General features: G+C 31.4%; 1 protein-coding gene across 1 annotated transcript in view; it reads right to left on the minus strand.

The window, feature by feature from the left end:
* Rab3 (RAS oncogene family member Rab3) overlaps positions 1-3,738 on the minus strand; it is a gene marked incomplete in the record, with an annotated part of 77,132 nt that extends 73,394 nt beyond the window's left edge. The window contains 1 exon segment of the mRNA XM_027375140.2: positions 3,650-3,738.
* Between the last annotated feature and the right edge of the window lie 3,762 nt (positions 3,739-7,500).

Genomic DNA, 7,500 nt, shown 5'->3' on the forward strand with positions numbered 1-7,500 from the left:
CCACTCGCCATCTTTTTCCCTCCCTCCTTCCATCCTATTTGAAAAGGAACAGGAGAGTGTCCGAGTGTCCTCTTCGCGGAAAAAATTATTTGTTCGCAGGATAACTTCTTATTTGTCGGTCTTCTTACAGCAAAATCTTGGGCGGGCGTCTCGAACATTCCAACATTTTCCGTTAGACAGAGAATGGGATTTCAACGTTCTTCGCCTGTTTTCGTAGACTAATGTCCCTCTTTTTTTGTTTTGAAAGACTATCGTTACTCTTTCTCTTTTTTTTTTCAAGGTCTAACGTTCCTCATTTTGTTTCCAAATATTAACGTTCTCATTCCTCTGTTTTTCAAATTCTAACGTTCCGCTTTCTCCTTTTTCAGTTTGAAATTTCTCATTTTGTTTTCAAAGTCTAACGTACCTTTCTGTTTTGAATTTCTAACGTTCATCTTCCTCTGTTTTCAAATTCTAACGTTCCTCTTTTTGTTTTCAAATTCTAACGTTCCTCTTTTTGTTTTCAAAGACTAACGTTCCTGTGTCTCTGTTTTCAAAGTCTAAAGTTCTTCGTCCTCTGCTTTCAAATTCTAACGCCACTTTTGTTCCCAAATTCTAACGTTAATCTTATTCTGTTTCAAAAGATAACGTTCTTTTTCCTCTAGTTTCAATTATCATTGCTATTATCATTACTGTTATCATTATTATCATTATTATCACCATCATTATTATCACTATCATTATTATCACTATCATTATTATTATCACTATCATCATCATTATTATCACTATCATTATTATTATCATTATCATCAATATCATTATCATCATTATCATTATTGTTGATATCATTGTCATTATTGTTGATATCATTATCATTATTATCATTATTATTATTGTTGATATCATTATTATCATTACTATTATTATTATTATTATTACTGTTATTATTACTATTATTATTATTATTATTATCATTACTGTTATTATTATCATTACTGTTATTATTATTATTATTATTATTATTATTACTGTTATTATTATTATTACTGTTATTATTATTATTACTGTTATTATTATTATTACTATGATCAATATCATTATTTACATTATTATTATTACCATTATTATGATTACCATTATCATCATTATTATCATTTATATAATTATTGTTATCATTATCATTATCATCATAATTACTATTATCATTATCATTGTTATTACTATTACTATTATCATTATCATCATTACTATTACCATTATTATCATTATCAGTATCATTATCGTTATCATCATTATCATTTATATTAATTTAATTTCCTCATCATTATCAGTATCATTATCGTTATCATCATTTATATTACTTTAAATTTCATCATCATTATTATCATCATTGTTATTAGAGGTATAATCATTATTATTATTGCCATTACTATTCGTTCTTATTATTACTGTTATTATTATTAGTAGTAGTAGTATCATTTTAATTATGATGACTATTATTATTATTGTCATTAGCAGCATCATTATCATAATCATTATTATTATTATAATTACTATTGTTATCATTATCATTATCATTATCATCATTATTATCATAATTATCATATTATTCCTATTGCTATCATCATTATAATCATTATCATTATTATTACTATTATTATTATCATTATCATTACCATCATTATTGTTACTATTATTAATATTATCATTATTTTTATTATCATTATCATCATCACCATTACCATAACTATTATCATTATTATCATCATTAGTATTGTTATCTTCCATATTATTATTATCATTATCAACATCATCATCATTATCATCATTTTTATTATCATGAACGTTATTGTTGTGTCTACTGTTACTACTACTACTACTACTACCACTGCTACTACTACTGTTGCTACTACTACTACTTCTACTACTACTGATGCTACTATCACTACAACTACTTCTGCTGCTACTGCTGGTGCTGTTACTATCACTACTACCACTCTCACTATTGCAACTACTGCTGCTACTGCAGTATCATAATCAGTATCATTATTTTTGTTATTATCATAATCATCATTGTGATTGTTGGTCTTGTTATCATTAAGATTATTATTAATGCTATTATTACTAATATCATTATCCTTGCTATCATTATTATTGTCATAATTATTATCTTCATTATCATTACTTTTATTATCCTTATCATTATTAATATTATCATCATTATAATAAATATTATTATCATTACTATCATTATCATCACTATTGTTATCATTATCATTATTATTAACATTATTATTATTATCATTACTAACATCATATTACTGTCATTATTATGAATACTTTTAGTAGCATTATTTTTATTATCAATATTGTAATTATTATCATTATCATTATTACTGTCATCAGTACCATTATTGCCATTAATCTTATCACCATCATCAGCATTACTATTATCATTACTGTCGTTATCATCATTATTCTCAATATCACTATTACCATTGCTATTATAATAATTACTATCTTTCATATTCTTTTTGTTATCATTATTATCACTACTATCATTATTATCATTATTATTATAATCGTTAATATTATCATTATTATCATTATTATTATAATCGTTAATATTATCCTTATTATCATTATTATTATCCTTATTATTGTTATTATCATAATTATAATAATAATAATAATAATTATTATTATCATTATTATCATCATTATTATCTTTAATATTATTTCATTATTACCATCATCATCGTTGCTATTAAATTTTATATTTTCATCATAATTATCATTAGTATCATCATTAACGCTATCACTACCGTCATTACTGCAATTACTATTTCATCGTTGTTTCATTACCATCATTATCATTATAATATCTATCGTCTGTTATCACTGATAATGTAATTTATCTCTAACTGTTCCATACACACCTGTTTTCCTTACTAATTCTGTTTATCCGTATCGTTATTGATGCAATTATAATTGTTGCTATTATTATTACCATTATTATTATTATTATTATTATTATTTTCATTATCATTATTATCATTAAGACGATGATGATGATTATCATTATACATTATCATCATAATTAATATCATTATTGTTATAATGATTATCGTTATTATAATTTTTATCATTATTATTATTACAATCATTATGATAATCATTATCATTATACATTCTTATCATCAATTCATCACATATTACCATGTGCTGCATATCAGGTACATTAGTAATGGTCTTATTCATATCACTATAATCATCTCATCTCATAACGTGTACGCACTTAAATTCACCTTAGTCAGCAAATGTAATATATGGAAATAAACCAAATAAACCGTTATGCAGTAAATGGATGTTTAGAGTCACTTGCTAAACATATGTTCAAGTTTTACCACGTTCTAAGAATCAAAAACTGCAGTATGTGTAAATCCATGATAAAAGACCTTCTTTGCCCGAGGCTCTAATACACAGCAAATACACGACAAACGCACGTACCTCCAGGGAATAGTTAAGAATGTAAACAAAACTCCACAACCGCGCCAACTCAAAACGATTTTCTCGACACTGACGGCTCTCAGACGCCCCCGAACCTGCTGAAAACTTAACACGTCCAGGACCCGACAGCCTGTTCAAACGCCGCCAGGAGACGTACCTGAGGATGGTGTAGGTGAGGCCGGAAAGACAAGAAACAGCGGGAGTCCCCTCACCCGCACGCACCAGCAACACACTGACCCGCCCTCACCCGCCGCTCGTCACCCAGCTCCGTCAGACCGGGTGGCAGACGTCGCTCATTCAACCCGGTGGCAAACGTCGCTCATTCAACGGCAGACCTGATGCAACAGGCCCCTGCGCTCCTTGGCTTTTGCCTTCGCTAACGGCAGGTTGGAAATGAGTATTGAACCCGTTAGTGGAGAGAGAATGTAACACCTCGTACTACGGTCGTGTGAACTCAGCTGATGGTGGATGCGTCCGGCGTGGGTTTTCGCTGCCCGATACGCATAGCAAGGTGGGCATGCATATCTAGGGTGCTGAAGATGCTACTGAAGTACTTACGACGAATATATAGATCGTCACGTGTGAATCGGGAGTCAATGGCAGCGCGGGGAGTATTGGGAAAGCAGATCACAGGCGCGCCCGGAAGGCGATAAGATAACGGGTGAGTGGCCGGGAGTGTGAAGTTTGTAGCTGCGTGTGTTTATGTGTGTGTGTGTGTGTCTACATGTACGTAGATTTTATACGTAAGTATGCGTACATGATTTTTTTTAATCCACGAAGTTTGTGTTTGTTTGTGTCGGATATATACATTTAATCTATTACAACCATATGTGTTTCCCCCCGAGAAGAGTGAAACAGACTCAACTCCGAATCCTACAAAAGTCCTCACTCACTCCCCCGGATGGCTCCACGCCGCCCCGCAGGTTCATCGGGCGATCCTCGTAATGACTGCCACCAAATGACACTCATCTCCCTGCCATAAACGTTGCAGCAAGCGAGTTATATTGCTCTTTCGAGAACATGACACGGTCAATATGCCAATTTTGCCGCTGAAGAGCAAAGTTTCCAACAACTCTTCGTATAAAACTCTATGCATAATTTGCCCTTTGGAATCGAGTCTCTTGACATTCCATTTGACACGTACTCTGTTAACACTTAGTTCATCAAGCTGCAGTAAGTAGCGTTAAAAACTTGACACAATTATCAGATAAGCTGTTGAGGGGCCCATACCCACCGAACGACGCTTTCGGCACTACAAATTAGCGTTTTATTATGAATAGTATGCTTGGTATCATCATTATAGCTTTACTAACTACTATTTGTCCTGTTCACTTTTATTCTATGATCATTATTACGTCAATTGGGATTAATATCACTGGTTTTATTATTGTCGTTGTTGTTATAAATATTCTTGATATTATTATCATTAATATTATTATGATAGTGTTTTTTCCCCATTATCATTATCATTATTGGTGATGTTTATTATGATTATCATCCTTTTTCGTTATCATTATTATCCTCATTATTATTATTATTAACACTATACTAGCGGACCCCCTGGAAATTCTATAGAAAAAAAACCCTCTTACGTCCCTCTTTAACCCTCCTCCTTTTATGTTTCCCCTCACCTCTCCCCTTCCCTTTCCCTTCTACACTCTCCTTCCCTCTACCTTTTCCTCTCCTGCTCTGCACTCCGCCTCTCACTCCCAAATCTTCCTTAAAGTCAGTTCTTTGTCTACCCCTTTTAGCCTTATTTCTGCTTCCTCCCACTTCCCTCTTCTTCCTCCCACACTGCGCATACTGTCTCTCCTGCGCTTTATTCTTATCATGTTTTTTATTATCACTATTATCGTTATTGTTATTATTATTATTACAAATATTATTATTATAATTATTATTGTAATTATTATCTTCATTATTATTATTATTATTATTATTATTATTATTATTATTATTATTATTATTATTATTATTATTATTATTATTATTATTACTGTAATTATTATTTTCATTATTATTATTATTATTATTATTATTATTATTATTATTATTATTATTATTGTAACTATTATTATCATTATTGTTATAGCTATCATCATCATTATTACTATCATCACTATTATTATCATTTTCACTGTTCCTTTATTACCCTTATTAATATTATCATCATTATCATCATCATCATCATTACTGTTATTATTGTGTTACTGTTGCCAATTTGTCAACATTCGAATCTAATATAAATGATGAAGTTTATATTTCAAGGGAACCGGAAGCAAACCCAATTTTGTCTTAACGATCGTCGTGTGTTTTAAGTTTATTTCTGTTGATTGTGTGTGTTTTTTTTTTTTTTTTTTAATTCTATGAACAACTTATAAATAGCAGGTGGCATATCACAATGGAAAACTTGGCAATAAACATTAAATGGAAAACAAGGAATATTCTCTTCTAATTCTTACTTTCAGATCGAAAATTATCTTTGATTTTATACCTTCCCTTTGTCTATTAATCATAAATCAATAATCACAACAAAGAACATAATAAAAAATAAAAAAACGTGAGACAGGATCGAGACAGTTATCCTCCCCATTCCCTCCTCCCCCCCCCTCCCCGCAGTTTTCCGTTATTTACTGGAAAATTACGTACTCGATCCGTCCCTTCTTTCTCGATTTTCTTTTCTTTCACTTCGGTATATAATTCCATTTCCGATCCGTTGCTCTCACTCCCCATTTTTTTTTTTTTTTTTTCTTAAAGTCACTCCTCGTTTCCTACTTTTCGACCTACATCTGCACCCCCCCTCCCTCCTCTCCCTCCCATACTACCCAGCTGCTGTGCTTATTATCTTTTTATTATCATTATTATCATTATTACTAATACTGTTAGTATTATCCATTATAATCACTATCATTATTTTTATCATTATAATTAATATTATTGTTTTTATCATTATAATCATTATAATCATTATTAGCATATTATTATGATTATCAACATTAACGGTAGTAGTAGATGTTTGATAATATTATTATCACAATTACTGTTATTGCTGTTATTATTGTTGGTGATTGTTTTAGTCATGTTTGTAAATACGTTAAACTTATCTGAGATTAAGATCATAATTTGCAAGTCTTTATAGTATTCTAAATTATTTTTTTCCTTTTCGATATTCAGGAAGGAATAATATACAAAATATTTATTTATGTATTGCTTTTTTCGTTTTTATGATTTATTCTTTGTTTTACACGTTGTGATGATAACAGAGAATGTATTCGCTTTATGTGACCAGCGTTTTTCTTCATCTAAACAGCATTTTTCCGGCTTAGGATGCAGTTGTACACGAGAAAAAAATTCCCGAAAAGTTGACCAACGGAGAAAACCTCGCTTCTATTGCTTCTCAAAACGCCAGGCCTTAGATAACAACAACAACAACAAAAATGTACGTTTAACCGCGGATTTTGCAGGTCATTTTGGAATTCCTGAGAGCCATTTTGGAAAATTGCGCACCCGAGAGAGAGAAAAAAGAAGTTTGTAATGGGATGACACTCGAAGAATAAAGCTGAACAACCCCCTTGTATTGTTGGGGAAATTGGGTTGACACATTTTGAAGGAGAACGTCGTAGAAACCACAATCCGTGGGTTTCCTCAAGGACGAAGGGAGGAGAGAGTGTAAAAATCCCAGAGGAAAAGGAAAGAAAACAAAAAAGAATCGGATAACGGATTTTTTGAGTTCGATGGCGTTCACGTGCGAAGAATGAAGACCGATAGCTCCTGTTTTTTTCTCTCTTTTTCTTTCGCTGAAAGAAGAAGGATATGTCAGGATAAGCAGCGGGAGGAGTCGTGAATGTTAATATATTGGTGCGTCGGGCATCTTACCTTGGAAATCTTATCTGCTCTCAGGAAAGCTCGCGATCTACCTTGACCTTTTCGTCTGCTAAGAGCGATTCCCGGACGAGTGAAGCGTTATAAAAAAAAATAATAATAAAAATAAATGAAAAATATTTTTAA

This window comes from Penaeus vannamei, chromosome 13 (genome assembly GCF_042767895.1).
Source record: "Penaeus vannamei isolate JL-2024 chromosome 13, ASM4276789v1, whole genome shotgun sequence".
Taxonomy (NCBI): Eukaryota; Metazoa; Arthropoda; class Malacostraca; order Decapoda; family Penaeidae; genus Penaeus; species Penaeus vannamei.